Source organism: Rana temporaria, chromosome 2 (genome assembly GCF_905171775.1).
Source record: "Rana temporaria chromosome 2, aRanTem1.1, whole genome shotgun sequence".
NCBI lineage: Eukaryota > Metazoa > Chordata > Amphibia > Anura > Ranidae > Rana > Rana temporaria.
Window position 1 is genome coordinate 90,139,830 of NC_053490.1, and position 19,586 is coordinate 90,159,415.

The 19,586-nt window shown below is 42.2% G+C and overlaps 1 protein-coding gene across 1 annotated transcript in view; it reads right to left on the reverse strand.

Moving 5' to 3' along the window:
* The window catches only part of TNFRSF19 (TNF receptor superfamily member 19), a 143,669-nt gene that overhangs the window by 24,022 nt on the left and 100,061 nt on the right, over positions 1-19,586 (reverse strand). The gene's annotated exons all lie outside the window — the stretch shown is intronic.

Here is a 19,586-nt window from a genome sequence, read left to right on the forward strand (position 1 = left end):
CGCGCTCACGTCCTGGACGTACAGGACGTGAGCGCGAGAGTAGCCGAGCCTGCCCGACTATACACGAGTGTACTGCGCTCGCTATATGCCGGCGCAGTATTCAAACTCGGCGCGGGAAAGAGGGAAACGAGCGGGGAGGACTCCGCAGAAGGACGCCGGACCCGACAAAGCGGACACCCGAAGCCACAGACGGACGCCAGACCCGACGAGGCCGACGATGGACGCCGCGCAAGACACCAAAACTGTAAGTACAAAAATCTTTTTTCCACAGGAATGCGGGTCCACTTTAGGGGTGCGCGCTATACGCCAGAGCGCGCAATACCCCGATAAATACGGTATGTCCTGTGTTACAACAAAGAGTTTGAGCCCTCCTAGTTGTTTGATTGGGGTTACAAAATTATTACACTATGTTGTAGAAGGGGAAAAAGGGGGTGAAAAGTTTGGCAAATAAAGTTCAAAATAAAAATAAAATCTCTTGTTAAAAAATAAAAAAAACACAACAACTGGGAAGAGCTGACACCACTTAGTCCACAAAAACCACACACACACACACACACACACACACACACATGTGGGGTTTTGTCGCAGCTGCAGCCATGATCCTGGTATAAATACTTGCTCCCGAGGACGTACAGTGGGGAAAATAATTTTATCCCCTGCAGCTTTTGTAATTTTGCCCACTATCAAAGAAATGAAGGGTCTATCATTTTTATCATAGGTGTATTTTAAATGATAGAGACAGAATAGCAACCAAAAATCCAGAAATAAACACGATACAAATGTTTTAAATTGAGTTGCAATTCAGTGAGTAAAATAAGTATTTGATCCCCAAGAAAAACTTCACTTTGTGCTTGTCAATAAGGGTTTCTCCACCAAGTACTGAGGTAAGATGTTTCTTGTAGTTGGTTACCAGGTTTTGACACATCTCAGGAGGGATTTTGGTCCACTCATTTTTACAGATCTTCTCTAAATCTTTAAGGTTTCTTGGCTGTGGCTTGGCAACTCAAATTTTCAACTCCCTCCATACATTTTCTATAGGATTAAGGTCTGAAAATTGGCTAGGCCACTCCATGACCTTAATGTGCTTCTTCTTGAGCCACTCCTTTGATGCCTTGGCGGTATGTGTTGGGTCATTGTCATGCTGAAAGACCCATCAATGACCCATCTTCAGTGATCTGGCTGAGAAAAGAAGGTTCTCATCCAAGATTTTACAATACATGGCCTGCATGAATCTATGTATTTTCGCCGCTGCCGCCCACTATTCAGATGGCCGGATGGTGAGCGCCGGCCACCTGAATAACGGCAGCTGGTTCGCTGTGTGAAAGTGCCCATCAGAGCCAGCGGCTGTAGTCGGCTTCCGAATGCTTATCTAAGGGACGTACCGGCGGTGCGTTCCTTGGATAAGACTAACAGGAGTCTCAGGCAATCAGGTTCACCGGTTCTGGTTACCTGTAACTTGATTGGCTGAAGCGCCATCGAGGGCGGGAGAAGACATCGAGGGACATGGAAGGAGGATGGCTGACCCCCAGAAAGGTAAGTGCCGGGTGGGGGAGGGACATTTTACAGGGCACAGTGGCATCAATGGGCACAGTGGCGACAATTAAAGGGCACAGTGGCATCAATGGGCACAGTGGCGACAATTAAAGGGCACAGTGGTGACAATTAAAGGGCACAGTGGCTGCATTTTTTTTTTCGTTTGTGCCCCCCCAAAAATTTTGAGCACCAGCTGCCACTGATTATAACCCTAAGAACACCATCTATACAGTCAGGCTTGGAGGTGGAAACATTATGCTTTAGGGCTGTTGATATTGGTTGATACTTTGTTTCTAGCATTTAAAATACACATATGATAGCAATTATAGACCCTTCATTTCTTTGTAAGTGGGCAAACTTACAAAATCTGCAGGATATCAAATAATTATTTTCCCCACTTTATATTTAAATTATCTGGGCTGGTTAAATAAAAAAAATGCACAAAAATGAATATATACAGTATATGGATTTTAGGCATTGTTGACATGTGCCAATTTTGTCTCAAAAGCAGCAATGTTGTCTTAAAATACATGCTGCATATCCATATCTCTCCTAACTTTATGAAATATCAAAAAGTAGCTACAATACATGTAAACAGAACCGGACAAACATTTGTCAGGCCTCATTGTAGGCTCAGGTCCAATATACTGGGACTTCTGGAATAGTATACACCCTTTACATACAGTACAGCAGCTGTGAGCAAGCCACTAGTGTTGTATATCCACAGACTGACAACCACTAAAGAAAATATGACTGATGGCTCTAGGCTGAGGCCTATCTGCAGGCTGGAAGACACGGGTATGACCTTGAAGGTGTGTTGCCATGATGTATAGATGAATCCCTCTGCTGGGCTACTGTATTCTATCAGCCAGCAGCAAGTGGTTTGATCCAGCCACTGTTTGGCCTACAATTTTATGCTTGGCTCCTTTGATTTTTGCAAATCAAAAGATGGTGAGTGGGAGCAGCCAACGTGACCAGCCTCCAAGTATATTTCAGACATTCATCAGGAAAAAGATGAAGCGGGAACAGTGTATCATAGCCTAAAGGCTTTATGATTATTCCACCAAGCATTGAGAGAGACATGATTTTGTAGGTCACTGTAGACATGATCATACACAATCTCACAGATCACTGTAGACACGATCATACATGATCCTACAGATCCCTGTAGACACGATCATACATGATCCCACATATCACTGTAGACATGATCATACATGATCGCACAGATCCCTGTAGACACAATCATACATGATCCCACAGATGACTGTAGACACAATCATACATGATCCCACAGATCCCTGTAGACACAATCATACATGATCCCACAGATGACTGTAGACACGATCATACACGATCCCACAGATGACTGTAGACACGATCATACATGATCCCACAGATGACTGTAGACACGATCATACATGATCCCACAGATCACTGTAGACACGATCATACATGATCCCACAGATCACTGTAGACACGATCATACATGATCCCACAGATCCCTGTAGACACGATCATACATGATCCCACAGATCACTGTAGACGCAATCATACGCAATCTCACAGATAACTGTAGACACGATCATACATGATCCCACAGATCACTGTACACATGATCACAAAATCTCTAAAATGAGCACACAAAAATGCAGTTTTAACCAAGTACTCCCAGATCTGATTCCAAAGACACTGAAGGTTTTTCCCTAGACGGCATAATTAGCATTTGAGAGAGACACACACACACACAATCTCTAACATGAGCAATGAAAAACATATTTCCAGTCATGGACATAAAGTAAACTGCTTATGGTCAAACCACAGTTATCAAAACGAGGGCCAAGAACCGGCTACAAAAATACTCTGCCACCCCACCACAAAGCACCGAGTTCCCATAAACAGTGCACACGTCTCGGCTCTCTGACTGACCAGAACAAATTCATTAGAGATCCCATGTCAGAATGCAGAGTGGTGGGGAGAATTTTGAGGTATGAAATAGCAGAAATCAGCTTTGATCGTAGCCACACTTATCAAAGCCAGAAGCAATCACTTGAAAAGCGGTCTGACTAAAGTGAAGGATTGTGTTTCTTTGCATAAACTCATTTATCAAGCATTTCTGCTAGTTTTTCCACATGAATTGTACTCTAAATTGACTTAGTTTTGGTTGAATTAGAAGTAGAACATAACCCTGTCTCACCTTCTGCATGACAAACTTCAGAAAGCAAACACATTTAAGTGAGGGGATCAACGCCCGGCGCCAAGACACCATTCTGCTTTTAAGCATGACAAAGGATATGTTAATTTTTTATAGCACAATACACTTTTTATGCCATAATCAGGCTATTTAAGGCCCATAGAACTGGCTTATGGTTACAGCAACTGACAACGATATCATAGAGGTGAGGAGGGCTTCATCTAAAGGCTATAGACATCATTTCAGTTATTCCATTTATAAACTCGAGAATTTAGGTCATTTATTTCACATTCTTCAAAAATGCTGTTAGGTCGGTTAACTAGACTTGGAACACAGACATGAAAGGACAGTTCAAAAGAGATTTCAGTTCGTTTTCATTTGCCTTCTCAAAAATGCTCATCTAACATACCGTATTGGCCTCTGACCTGCATGACCCCCAACTACTCTACAATTTCATGATCATCATAAAAAATGTATTGCATAATTACTAAGGGCCAGATTCTCAAAAGAGATACGACGGCGTATCTTCAGATACGCCGTCGTATCTCTGAGTCTGAGCCGTCGTATCTATGCGCCCGATTCTTAGAATCAGTTACGCATAGATTTCTATTAGATCCGACCGGTGTAAGTCTATAACTTCTAACTGCATATTTACGCTGGCCACTAGGGGCGTGTACGCCGATTTACGCGTAAATATGTAAATCGGCTAGATACGCGAATTCACGAATGTACGCCCGGCCGATGCAGTACAGATACGCCGTTTACATTAGGCTTTTCCCGGCGTAAAGTTACCCCTGCTATATGGTGGCGTAAGTGTGGCGTACCAATGTTAAGTATGGTCTTAGTTCCCGCGCCGAAATGTGAAAATTTTACGTCGTTTGCGTAACTCGTCCGTAAATGGGGCTGGACATAATTTACGTTCACGTCAAAACCAATACGTCCTTGCGGCGTATTAGGAGCAATGCACACTGGGAGATTTCCACGGACGTCAATCACGTCGGGTCACAGAGCATTTACATAAAACACGCCCCCCTGTTCCAAATTTGAATTAGGCGGGCCTACGTCGGCCTATTTACGCTACGCCGCCGCAACTTACGGAGCAAGTGCTTTGAGAATACAGCACTTGCCCGTCTAAGTTGCAGAGGCGTAACGTAAATAGGTTACGTTACGCCTGAAGGTATTTTGTTCCCCACTGACCACCATGCTAATGTATTGAGGGCTGTAGATACAGTAATTATTACCAGGGGTTCCCTGAGACCAGAAATGCATAACAAGGGCTCTCCCATGTTCAAAAGGTTGAGAAAGCTTGCTTTAAATGATTGCATCTGGTATTTTGAAAAACCAGTATAAAGGAAAATTAGTGGATAAAAAATGTGTTGGTTTAAGCCAGGGGTCTCCAAACTTTCTAAACAAAGGGCTAGTTTACGGTCCTTCAGTCTTTAGAGGGGCTGTCAAGAGTAAAAAATGTTCTAGCATCAGTTGGAGTAAACCATCCTCCATCATTGGTGTCACTGGGAGGAATTGTGCCCCATCGTTGATGTCTTTAATAGGAATTGTGCTTCATCGTTGGCATCATTGGGAGGAACTGTACCTCTCATTGGTGTCAGTGAATAAAATAGTGCCCCAAGGGTCAGATTAAAGCAAGCAAAAAGGGACAAATCTGGCCTCCTCACCACAGTTTGGAGACCACTCGTTTAAGCAATAATTTTTTTGTGTGTATTTTTTCATCATGGACCATATATAGCAATTATAGGTCACACAGGGTATGTCCTTTTTTTTTCTTGCATACTTGGTGCTAAATAGTGTCGTCCTTTTGAAAAGTTTGGAGGTATGAAAAACATGGCGTTTAACTGCCCAAAATGCACAGAAATATGTATTCGTAAAAATGATCCTCATACAGTGGAACCTCGGATTACAAGCATAATCCGTTCCAGGAGAATGCTCGTAATCCAAAGTACTCACATATCAAAGTGAGTTCTCCCATTGAAGTCAATGGAAACGAAAATAATTAGTTCCGCATTGACTTCAACGGCATGCAATACCGCATGTGGCCAGAGGTGGGGGTGCCGGAGAGCCTCGGAAACAGACAGAAAGGCCCGAGGACAGCTCAGCTGACCTCGGCAAGGCACAGCAATGGGGTATTTCCAAGTCTTTCCGAATGGCTCCGGCACCCCCCCCCCACCTCAGGCCAAACATAGTACTGCACACCGCTTTGGCCTGAATCCTGCTAGCTTTTCTTGATTTTTCAAAATACAGTGCTCGTATTGCGAAACGCTTGTTAACTGCGTTACTCGCAACCCGAGGTTCCACTGTATAGGCTGTCAGGATCATAGCTTGAGCTGGCCATCACAGACTATCCTTATAGACAAATTTACTCTGGTTGGGGGTTCCATGGTGTTCTCCAACCAACTGAAAGTTAGCAGCTGTCCTTAGCCAGTCTGCACAAACTTCCAAAGGTAGAACAAGCTTTGTACCAGCAATACCAATACTGTAACTGCCCTTGCTTTTTAACGTGACCTGGTCTTTAAAAAAACCAAAAAGAAGACCTAAACACGAAATCCTGAAAATATGTATGTAACGTGCTAAAGGCTACAATCGTTAGGGCTACCAACTGAGTGAGTGGTTGTAATTTTTTCATGTCATGTAAGTGGAGCGACAAGTGTCCCTTTTTAACTTGGTCTGATCTCTCAGCAAACTGTCAACACATAGACAGTGCAATCAATCATGTGTAGACAGTTCACAATGCATGGAAGAAAAACCAAACACCTGACAGTTCTAGGAACAACTTGTTTGGTTGCTTCTTAAAGCGGTGGTTAACCCTCAGTAACAACATTCTACCATGTCATTCAGCATAGTAGCGCGAGCTACAGTATGCCTTTATTTTATTTTTTTGCCCCGTACTCACTGTTTAATCCTACAGTGAAGATTCAGACTCCCCGCGGGGAATGGGCGTTCCTATCCAGAGGGAAGTTGATTGACGGCCGGCTATGGCGTGTCACGCTCCCCGAAGATAGCCGGAGTAGGTCTCGGCTCTTCGCGGCGCTATACGGCGCCTGCGCACAGACATCGGAGCTGACTGCGCAGGCGCCGTGAAGGGCAAACACCTATTTTGGCTATTTCCGTGAAGCGTGACGTGCCATAGCCGGCCGTCAATCACAAGCCCTTTGCATAGGAACGCCCATTCCCCTGAAACTTTACAACCCGATCAAACAGTGAGTACGGCGCTAAAAAAAAAATATATAAAGGCATACTGTAGCTCAAGCTACTATGCTGAATGACATGCTAGAAAAAAATAAAAATAAATTTAGGGAGAACCCCCGCTTTAAGTGCATTGCTTTATGATTTATTTATTTTTTACCTCTTTGTTTAACTTTTTCATTAGCCAATGAACCAGTAAATGATCAAAGACCATCAGATCCTCAGCTCAGAAAAGTGAAGCCTTTTTTTGTTATGACAGCCATCGTATACTTTTTTTTGCTTTTGTACAGCCAGTGATTGTATTCATTGTCCCTCATATGAAATAGATGCTTTATGCTTAAAGTGGTTCTAAAGCTTAAACATTTTTATCTTAATGCATTCCTTGCATTAAGGTAAAAAAAAATGTAGGCATCAGCATCCCCCACACCCCTCATTTTACTTACCTGAGCCCTAATTCCAGCGCTATGCACATCTGCAACTCTTCTCTTCCCTCACTTTCGGGTCTCGTTGGCTTTGCTGGGGCATCAGGAGCCATTGTCTCCCATTGTCTCCCAGTGCGGTCAATCAAAGCCAGTGACAAGAGGGCAGGGGACGGGTCCGAGCCCCCCTGTCTGCGTCAATGGGTAGCAGCTTCCCATGGGGGACACTGGACAGAGAGAAGGGTTCAGGAGCACCGGTGGGGGACCCAAATACAGGAGGTTCGTGGCTGCTCTGTGCAATTTCATTGCACAGAGCAGGTAAATATAGACATGTTTGTTATTTTTTTTTTACTTAACCGTACAATCGCTTTAAGATCAGGACATTTCTGCAGCCTACAAATGTTTCTCAATAGAGTTTCAACTCCTAAGGCCGGAATCACACTAGTGCGTTGCTTTTTTGAGCTGCGTTGTCGTTGCAGATTTCTCTAGAGGGTGTTCTGCAGATCAACTGCGGTTTAGCTGCAGATCAGGTGCGAATTTGGAGACCTGGGAGAACTTCCGGGTGAGAGGAGAGTGGGGGAGAATTGTATTGAGCTGAATGAGAGAAACTCCTGCAGAGAACTGAACACATGTGCGAATTAGATGCGTACCCATAGAAGATAATGGGACTGAATTCGCACCTGAGCCGCACCGCAAGACATAAAAACCGCATGCGGTTTGGAGGCAATACGCAGTGCGAATGCATCGCACATATGTGAACCAGCCTCATTGAAAACAATGTATTTTGAAATGTCCTGCGAATTAGATGCGGTTTAAACCGCACTCAATTCGCATAGGTGTGAACCTAGCCTAAAACACGACTGAACTCTGTATGCAGTCTAAACCCCTACCCGACCCACTTTTGGTACTGGAAGCTAAATATGCTATATTGTCAAAAGTATTGGGACACCTGCCTTTTTCCGCACATGAACTTTAATGGCACAGGGTTCAATATTGAGTTGGCCCATCCTTTACAGCTATAACAGCTTCAACTCTTCTAGGAAGGCTGTTCACAAGGTTTAGAAGTGTGTCTATGGGAATGTTTGACCATTCTTCCAGAAGCACATTTGTGAGGTCAGGTATTGATGTGGACGAGAAGGCCTGGCTCACAGTCTCCACTTTAACTCATCCCAAAGTAGGGTTGTCCCGATACCACTTTTTTAGGACCGAGTACAAGTACCGATACTTTTTTTCCCCATGTACTCGCCGATACCGATTACCGATACTTTTTTTTAAAATACAGCTTTGAGTCTCCCCCCAAATGCAGCTTTGTGTCTCCCAAATGCAGCTTTGTCTGTGTCTCCCCCCCAAATGCAGCCTTGTGTAGGTCTCATCCCCCCCCCCGCCTAGTTGTTCGGCGCTCAGGGAACATAACAGCTTTCATTTGAATAGCGTGTCGTCATATATAGCCCCTCCCCCTTTTCCAGGCACTTTGATAGACAGATCACCCGTCCAATCCTGGGACGGGTGATCTGTCTATCAAAGTGCCCGGACAAGGGGGAGAGGCTATGACAACACGCAGCTGGGAACACACAGGTATTCAAATGAAAGCTGTTATGTTCCCTGAGCGCCGAACAACTAGACGGCGGCAGCAGCTCTCCTCCAGTGGTATGTTATACATACCTGAGGACTGCTCTGCTCTCCGCCTCCTCTCCGCCTTGTGATCCCACCTCCTCTCCGCCTTCCTCAGTCTCCTCTCGGTCTCCTCTCCGACCGCTCCCCGCCCCCACTCAGGAGAAAAAAAAAAGTATCGGGGGAAGCATCGGGAGCATTTGCGCGAGTACAAGTACTCGCGCAAATGCTCAGTATCGGTCCCGATACCGATACTAGTATCGGTACAACCCTATCCCAAAGGTGTTCTATCGGGTTGAGGTCAGGACCGATTATGGACCTTGCATGCATGTAGTGCAAAAGCACTGTGATGCAACAAGGAATGAAAGTTAGAACACTAAAAAAAAAATTTGATTGTTATATATATATATATATATATATATATATATAAACACACAAATGTGCGCTTAGTACATTTGCTTAAACTGGTTTCTGAATATGAATCGCCCAGCCTAGGGTGTAAATACAAATAGGAAAGAGAATATCTTCCATTTTTATAACTTTCACTATATACCAGAACTAGCAGCGCAAATGTGATTTCTTGCTATGGGCACCAGCTATAAAATTCTTTCAATAGACATTCATGAGGTTCAATGTTTGTTTGCTATCCACTTGCTGACTTCTAAGAATGACCATCCAATAACTGATGTATGCCGCAGCAAAATTGCTTAATCAGTAAATGATACACAATGGCCTGAGATTAGCAGTTGTTGATTCTAGATTAGAGATTTATAATGAGGTCAGAAGTGGATGGATGGTATGGCTAGCTTATAGACAGCAGATAAGGGCTAGCTTTTGCAAATATTGATTCTGGATGAGGCATCTAAAATATTTTTATCCCGCTCATTGTTTATGGTGTACACAATACAAAAGCATCAACTTTCATAGGTTTGTTAAATTGAACTTTGGTAAAGTTATTTTTATCATTCACGTATTTAGGTCTTTAAATTGTTCTGTTGCTTCAAGATCACTTTAAAGTGGCTAAACCTATCTAATGAAATCTTCAGCCTTAAGCCCAGGTTCACACTGGGTACGATTTGCTTCGATTTGAGATGCGATTTCACGTGTGAAATCGCATCTCAAATCGGCGGCAATTGTCAACAATGGCACCGTCCTAATCGGTGTGACGCCGCATCTGCGGCGCTGCACCGCTTTCAAAAAGTAGTTCCTGTACTACTTTTTGCAATTTTGGGCCGCGATTTACATTGACATCTGTGCAGAAACCTGCACAGATGTCTCTTAAATCGCGGCCGAAATCGGGACTGCCAGCGAGAGTGAAGCCGTGCGAGTTCAGCTGAACTCGCACGGCTTCAGTCCCGCAGCCCAGTGTGAACAAGGGCTTAAAGAATGTGTAAACCCATCATTTCATATTCCCGATATGTGCCCATGTACTTGTATGAGAAAGTATCCCGTTCTCTTTGTGTTGCTTCCTTATTGTGAAATCCCTAGTGTTCCAGCCAGCCCTCTGCTTTCCTATTAAAAACTGACCACACTAAGCAGGAGAACAGTGGTCAGTTCTCTAGCTGTGCTGGGAACTCTGTGGGCTCTCTTCCAATGTTCAGACTTGCCCTGAAATCCCCCCCCCACAGCCTTTTAATGTGAAGATCAGTGCACTGCCATTTCTCTTCCCCGAGCTCTTATGCAGCTTATGTGATTATATATATATATATATATATATATATATACACACACACACACACATACATACACACACACACACACACACACACACACATATATAGTAAAAATAGTAAAAATAGTAAAAATAAAAAAAATACATAATTTTTTTTCCCATCTATACACAAATGTTTGCCTTTGATTTCTATTTTAAACTGAATGGGTTGTTTTAAAAGGTGAAGGTTTACAACCACTTTAAAAGATCATATCGTTGTTTAAAAAATGCAGGTAAAATCTATCATTTTAAATGCTTGCAGCATTTTTTCCGTTTCAAAAAATCTTTTTATTCACTTGCAACATACCTTTGAAGTTCTGCAGGAAGTGTCAACCCCCTCTCCTTCCACTACATCATAACTCTCTCTACGGAGTGTTGGGGCTTTTATTAACCACTATACTACCATTCGCCGTCGATTGACGGTGGCACAATAGTTCTATTGTTCTGACAGGACGTCATATGACGTCCTCGTCTTTCACAGCCACTAGGGGGCGTGCTGCGTTACTGGGAACACGATGCGCGTGCCCGGCGGCACAGTAACTGAGCAGGACCGTGGATCTCTGTGTGTAAACACAGAGATCCAAGTCCTGTCAGGGAGAGGAGACCCATGCTTTGTCCCTTGTACATAGGGACACAGATCGGTCACCTCCCCCAGTCAGTCCCCTCCCCCCACAGTTAGAAACACTATGCAGGGTACACATTTAACCCCTTCCTCACCCCCTCATGTTAACCCCTTTCCTGCCAGTCACATTTATACAGTTATCAGTGCATATTTATAGCACTGATCTCGCTGTATAAATGTGAATGGTCCCAAAAATGTGTCAAAAGTGTCCGATGTGTCCGCCATAATCCCAATAAAAATCGCAGATTAAAATGAAAAACAGGAATCACCACTCTAAGATACTAATCATAAAAAAAAAAAAATAGCAGATCGCTGCCATTACTAGTAAAAAAAAAAAAAAAATCATAAAAAAAAAAAATCATAATTATGTCCCCTATTTTGTAGGCGCTATACCTTTTGCGCAAACCAGTCACTATACGCTTATTGCGTTTTTTTTTTTTTTTTTTTTTAAATATCGGCCTAAACTGAGAAAATATATATATCTATATATATCTATTTTTTTTTTTATAAAAATTTGGATATTTATTATAGCAAAAAGTAAAAAATTGTGTTTTTTTTTTCAAAATTGATGCTTTTTTTTGTTTAAAGCGCAAAAAATAAAAACCGCACATGTGATAAAATACCACCAAAAGAAAGCTCTATTTGTGGGGAAAAAAGGACGTCAATGTTGTTTGGGAGCCATGTCGCATGACCGCGCAATTGTCAGTTAAAGCGACGCAGTGCCGGAAGCTGAAATTTCGCCTGGGCAGGAAGAGGGGTATACGTGCCCAGTAAGCAAGTGGTTAAAAGAATACCTGGTGATCCATGCAGGTCTGGTCTCCTTCACCTCTTGAACAGATTACAATTGGCCATTATGAAATATAATGTACAGATATTTGCTTTTCCCCGTGTACACACGGCCGGTTTTCTCGACAGGAAAACTGCCATGACAGCTTTGGTCGGGAAAACCGGGCGTGTGTATGCTCCACTGCAGTGTTTCCCATAGAAAAACTGCCGAGCAAAAAAATGCAGAGAATCGCGGCGGGGAGGAAAAAAAATAAATAAAGAGAACAAGATCTAATTTTTTAGCTCGCAGTTTTCCTGTCGGGAAAACTGCTATGGAGCATACACACAGCCGTTTTCCCCTACCAAAAGCAAACATGGCAGTTTTCCCATTGGGAAAACCGATCGTGTGTACAAGGCATAAGCAATTGCACGATTACTCATGCAAATGCTCCGGTACCTAAAACCGATACCTCTGTGGTGTGATTTGAGCCCATTCAAAATTAATAGGCTCAAATTGCACTGCAAAGAATCACATGTAATTTGAACAGGAATGCGGTGCAGATCCCAAAACCAGACAAGGATCATTCCATGGTTGCTAATTATCCGCTTAAGCCCCGGACCATTTTGCAGCTAAATGCCCAGGCCAGGTTTTGCGATTCGGGACTGCGTCGCTTTAACAGACAATTGCGCGGTCGTGCGACGTGGCTCCCAAACAAAATTGGCGTCCTTTTTCCCCACAAATAGAGCTTTCTTTTGGTGGTATTTGATCACCTCTGCGGTTTTTATTTTTTGCGCTATAAACAAAAATAGAGCGACAATTTTGAAAAAAATTCAATATTTTTTACTTTTTGCTATAATAAAAATCCCCCAAAAACATATATAAAATTTTTTTTTTTCCTCAGTTTAGGCCGATACGTATTCTTCTACCTATTTTTGGTAAAAAAAAAATCGCAATAAGCGTTTATCGATTGGTTTGCGCAAGATTTATAGTGTTTACAAAATAGGGGATAGTTTTATTGCATTTTTATTAATTATTTTTTTTTTTTACTACTATTGGCGGCGATCAGTGATTTTTTTCGTGACTGCGACATTATGGCGGACACTTCGGACAATTTTGACACATTTTTGGGACCATTGTCATTTTCACAGCAAAAAATGCATTTAAATTGCATTGTTTGTTGTGAAAATGACAGTTGCAGTTTGGGAGTTAAACACAGGGGGCGCTGTAGGAGTTAAGGATCACTGTGTGTGTGTTTACAACTGTAGGGGGGTGTGGCTGTAGGAATGACGTCATCGATCGTGTCTTCCCTATAAAGGGAATGACGCGATCGATGCGCCGCCACAGTGAAGCACGGGGAAGCCGTGTTTACATACGGCTCTCCCCGTTCTTCAGCTCCGGGGAGCGATCGAGACGGAGCGGCTATAAACGAAAAGCTGCGCCGTCGTCCCGGATCGCTCCCTGAGGGAACCCGACCGCCGCACGCAGCGGAGGGGGTCCCGATCGGACCCCCCACCCGCTAGAAGGCAAGGGCGTATATATACGCCCTTCTGCCTGTCCGTGCCATTGTGCGGACGTATATAGGCGTGCGGCGGTCGTTAAGTGGTTATAGACCATATAGACCAATTTCATTATTGAATGTGGACCTTAAATGGTTTGCAAAAACTCTTGCAAACAGACTTCTTCCTCTCCTACCCAAACCAATAAACCTAGACCAGGTAGGTTTTGTACCTGGCAGGGAAGCGAAAGATAACACCCTTAAAGCCATCAACATACACCACTGGCTCACGTCCTCCAAGACCCCTGGATTCTTGCTCTCGTTGGATGCGGAGAAGGCATTTGACAGAGTGGCATGGGACTACATGACTGAAGAATTGAATGCTTTGGGCCTCCCATCCACCATGTTGAACTTTATTTCTACACTTTATTCTAAACCTACTGCAAGAATACGTGTGAATGGACACCTGTCGGACGCCTTCTTCGTGTCAAATGGTACTCGCCAGGGATGCCCCCTTTCCCCACTGATTTTTATACTTGCATTAGAACCACTACTGTGTCGCCTTAGGACCAATCCCAACATTAAAGGCATTGACATCAAAGGACATACCTATAAACTAGCCGCCTTTGCGGACGATATCCTTATGTTCTAACAGATCCACTTACCACCATACCCAACTTGCTCGAAGATTTTACTAACTTCAGGGATTTGACGAACTTCCAAATTAATTTTTCAAAATCTACCGCCCTCAACATTTCTCTACCTTCAAAAACTTGCAACCTGTGCCATTCTAACTTCCCCTTCTCTTGGAACTCTCAAGCTATTAAATACCTAGGTATACAACTTCCGATTTGTTTAAGTGACTTATACTCCCTGAATTTTACCCCCTTACTACAAATTATAGGATCCGATTTATTAAAGTGGTCATCTGGAATGTTTTCGTGGTTCGGCAGAGCTGCGGTCATTAAAATGAATGTACTTCCGAGAATCTTATATATCCTGCAAACTATCCCTATTATAGTTCCTCAAGCCTTCTTTTCTTCATTCAAAAAAAAAAATGTGCACAGATTTTGTTTGGAATAAACTTCGCCCGAGACTGAACTATGACAGACTTACTACCCCTAAACCATTGGTAGGTATAGGCATACCATCAAGCTTGCTGTCTGACCAGGATTATTGATTGGAATTTACACTATGAACACAAAGATTGGGTTAAACTAGAACATTTATTTTCACCCCTCCCACTTGCTCAAATCCATTGGATATTCCTATATCTTGTAAGCAACACCCTTTGATTCATCCGACTATACTCACATTTCGATGTGCTTGCAACAAACACAAGATCTCCTCTGCAAACGGTCCAATGACCCCAATCAAACTTAACCCTGACTTTACATCGGGAATGCACTTAAATTTTTTATCTGACAGCTGGCCCCACCCGATTGTTAGAGCTGGACAATTTTTCAAGGATAATAAATTATTATCTCAATCTGACTTGGCTGCTAAAATGAACAAAAAATCATTCCCTTTGTGGACTTACATACAACTGAGAAACTGAGAAACTTCTTTCTGAAACCGAATCCCAGACCGGAATGGTCAAGAGATAAAACCATATTTGAAAAATTGTGCGGTAATGGTAAACCACTTAAACACCTGATTTCCTCTACATATTATTTGTTATTCTCTGCTCAATCACCTAAAATCAATTGGGCTAATCAGCTATGGGAAAAAGACCTTTCGCTTGATCTTTCAGATTCAGAATGGGAAAATATTTACAAATTTATTCATAAAGGATCGATTCATGTTCAAACACAAGAAATGCATACAAGATTCTTTCCAGATGGTATATGATGGAATAAAAAATCTCGCGCCAAAAAATATATAGATATAAATAAAACAAGATAAGTGTATATAAAATAGCTGCTCCCCAAGACAATTCAAATAAGAATAAATTCAAATAAGAATGGACATATGAAGGAAATTAGTAAATAGGGGGCGCTGGCATTGATAAAAAATCAATAAGAAGTGGCAGTAAAGTGCCTGTGCAAACAATACAAAGGTTTTTTGAAAAACCTGTGAAAATGTAAATTAATAATAAATAATAAATAAATAAAATATATTTATTATTAATTTACATTTTCACAGGTTTTTCAAAAAACTTTTGTATTGTTTGCACAGGCACTTTACTGCCACTTCTTATTGATTTTTTATCAATGCCAGCGCCCCCTATTTACTAATTTCCTTCAGATGGTATATGACCCCCCTCAAATTGCATCGAATCAACGCCTCGATATCTAAGACTTGCTGGAGATGCAATTGTGAGACTGGCTCTTTTCTACACATTTGGTGGTCATGCACGGATATCCAGTCATATTGGAAGGAAGTCCATAAATATATTTCCCAAATAACCTCACTTAATTTGGATTTCACACCTGCTCAATTTTTACTCCACTATTCTCCCTCATTACCTAGAGGCTATTACCGATCCTTGACCATGAATCTAATCAATGTGGCCAGGATGTGTATTCCAGCTAAATGGAAATCCAGCAATCCCCCATCGATCATTGACTGGTTCGACCCTACCCAGAGGAACATGGAAATGGAGAAATTGATTCATCAAGCGAAAGACACCCAAAAACAGTTTAATCACACATGGTCTGACTGGCTGAATTTTAGGTCAACTGATGCATACAAAATTATTAGATCTGGAAATTGAATTCCTCTTCTCTTGACCTTTCCGATACTCTAGAGATGTAGCAGGCCCCTCCCTTTTCACCTTTTTCCTCTTGTTTTCCCTCATTTATATCCAAGTTGTTATTCTTTGTTTAGTAAATCTGTTATCCTGATTTATTTTGCATTCAAACATCTTTAACATGCTATGACTCCACGCTGTCTTGTCTAATTACTCCCTCTTATGCATATTTTGCATGATTTTCTTTAGAACACATTTCTTAACATGTAATGTTCAATGTGAAAATTACATAAATGTTTTACTTCTGTTATGACTAATAACTATTATATATTTATGTTCTAATATACGGCTGCGTCCGTAATTCTATATCCTTTTCAACGTATTATCGACATTGTAATTGTTCAAATTATCAATAGAAACCTTTACAACAAAAAAGGAATGCGGTGCAATTCCTTTCCGAATCACATGTGGTTTCCCACACCGCTCCTACGTGAAACCAGGATAGTCACAGTGACTTCAGCCTGGGTTCACACAGGGGCGGTGCAGGAAACCACACAACAAATCGCATTCCTGTTCAAATCACATGCAATTTTTTGCAGTGTGATTTGAGCCCATTCATTTTGCATGGGCTCAAATTGCACCGCACGGTATTGGTAACTGGTATCGGCGACTACTTGAGCACAAAGTATCTGTATTTTAAAAAAAGTTATTGGTGCATCCCTAATAATGATATGAAGAATACAGTATAATTTCACTATTAACCACTTACACAAATCCCAAAGGCTTTTGTATTTTCTTCCAGCGAGATTTTGGACTTTGTATCTTTAGGGAACCACCCCTACTGCCCTTCTCTAGTTGAGCCTCTGGTCTAAACGGCTGTGTAGGATCATTTAGAGAAATAAAGGAGGGTTACTTTTTTAAAGCGGGCAATAAAACAAAATACACATCTAGTAGCTGTGCCCTAACATCTGTGCAGTAGGATAAGACGTGAAACGGCTTTTGTGCTTGAAACACAAGTTTCCACAAGGATTAAGAGCCAAGGCTGCCAGCTGGGAGTTAGAACAAAGATCACCATCGGAAGGGCACAGGCTCAAATTGCTCTGTTCGGTCTCCAAAATATTCTGCAGAACTATTTCTTCGAGCTGTCACTGCACAATGACAAGAGATTCCTACAAAATCATGAACAGGAGGAGGTACCATTAAAACTTTGCAAATGCATTAAGGATGCCTGATGGAGAACTACAACAGATTTAGTATGGTAGAGCTGAAATGTAGTTGTTCATGGGAAGAAAGCGAACATACTCATCGTGAATGCAGAGTGAGAACGTGGGGGGCGCAGTTATTAATCCAGTGTATTCAGTCAGGGTGGTCCAGGGAACAAGCTACAGCACAACCCCAGGTAGGAGATCAGATTGAAACAAGCCTGGCAAGCATTAGTCCTGCAGGCTATACCGGCATTTATTCCAGCAAGCCTTCCCCGACCTGTCCAATCGGTTAGGATTACAGATACACTGTGCACTCTCCCTACATACAGCCCTATGTATAACAAGAAGAAAGGTTGTGTATATCTGACAATGAAACTCCAATGTTAATAAAATAAATTATTATCATTATTATTATTATTATTATTAATAAAAAAAATCATCATCATCCCCAGTAGTTCATATGTTGAAATGATTTCAACATTTTATTTCAGATTTTCAATAGTTCGGTTTTGTAATGTCTGAGATACATAATGCCAGTATTTCTTTCTAAATATTTCTAAATCTATATACACTCACCGGCCACTTTATTAGATACACCTGGCTAGTACTGGGCTGGACCCCCTTTTGCCTTCAGAACGGCCTTAATTCTTCATGTCATAGATTCATCAAGGTGTTGGAAACATTCCTCAGAGACTTTGGTTCATATTGACATGATAGCATCACACAGTTGCTGCATTTTTCTCGGCTGCACACCCATGATGCAAATCTCTATTGGATTGAGATCTGGTGACGGTGGAGCCCATTGGAGTACAGTGACCTCATCGTCATGTTCAAGAAACCAGTGGTGAGATGATTTGAGTTTTGTGATATGATGCATTATTCTGCTGGAAGTAGCCATCAGAAGATGAGTACACTCCAGTCATTAAGGGATGGACATTGTCAGCAACAATACTCAGGTAGGTCATGGCGTTTAAACAATGCTCAATTGGCACTAAGGAGCCCAAAGTATGCCAAGAAAATATCCCCCACACCATTACACCACCACGACCAACCTGAAGCGTTGATACAAGGCAGGATGGATGGATCCATGCTTCAATGTTTACACCAAATTCTGACCCCATCATCTGAATGTTGCAGCTGAAAGCAAGATATATGAGACCAGGCAATGTTTTTCCAATCTTCTATTGTCCAATTTTGGGGATTGGGAATTGTACCATCAGTTTCCTGTTCTTAGCTGACAGGAGTGGCACCCGATGTGGTCTTCTGCTGCTGTAGCCTATCTGCTTCAAGGGTCGATGTGTTGTGTGTTCAGGTATGGTATTCTGCATACCTTGGTTGTAATGCATGGTTTTATTGAATTACTGTTGCCTTTCGATCATCTCAAACCAGTCTGCCCATTCTCCTCTGACATCAACAAAGCATTTTCGTCCTCACAACTGTGGCTCACTGGATATTTTCTCTTTTTCGGACCATTCTCTGTAATCCCTAGAGATGGCTGTGCGTGAAAATTCCAGTAGATCAGCAGTTTTTAAAATACTCAGACCACCCCCTTTGAATGTGGCATGGTCATATAAATCCCCTTTCTTCCCCATTCTGATGCTCGATTTGTACTTCAGCAAGTCGTCTTCACCATGTCTAGATGCTTAAATGCATTGAGTTGCTGCCATGTGATTGGCCGATTAGCAATTTGTATTACCAAGCAATTGAACAGGTGCACATAATAAAGTGGCCGGTGAGTATCAGTAGCAATGCATGACCAGCAACAGAAGAGACTTGAGTCTCCATTCACACCAGAGCATTTTTCAGGCGATCTGAAAGACACACGTTTTTTCTGTTTTGCAAGTGCTTTTGTTTGTAAGCTCAGGCAAATTTGTTTTGGGAGGAAAAAAGAGTAGGAGAGCAGAGGAAAACAGTTCAGGTGTAAAAATGCTTGGGTTTTGCACATTTGCAGGTATTTCTATCAAAGGCTGTGTGACCAAACAATCAACAGAAAAAAAATATTCTGTTATGTATGTATTCATGTTAAGCATGGTAACATGTAGGGAAACAAGCAAAAGAAAAAAAAAACCTGTGGCAAAATGCTCGGAGTTGATGCTCTCCTGTCCTGTCTCCCATTCCCCCTTATCCTCACTCTTCTGCA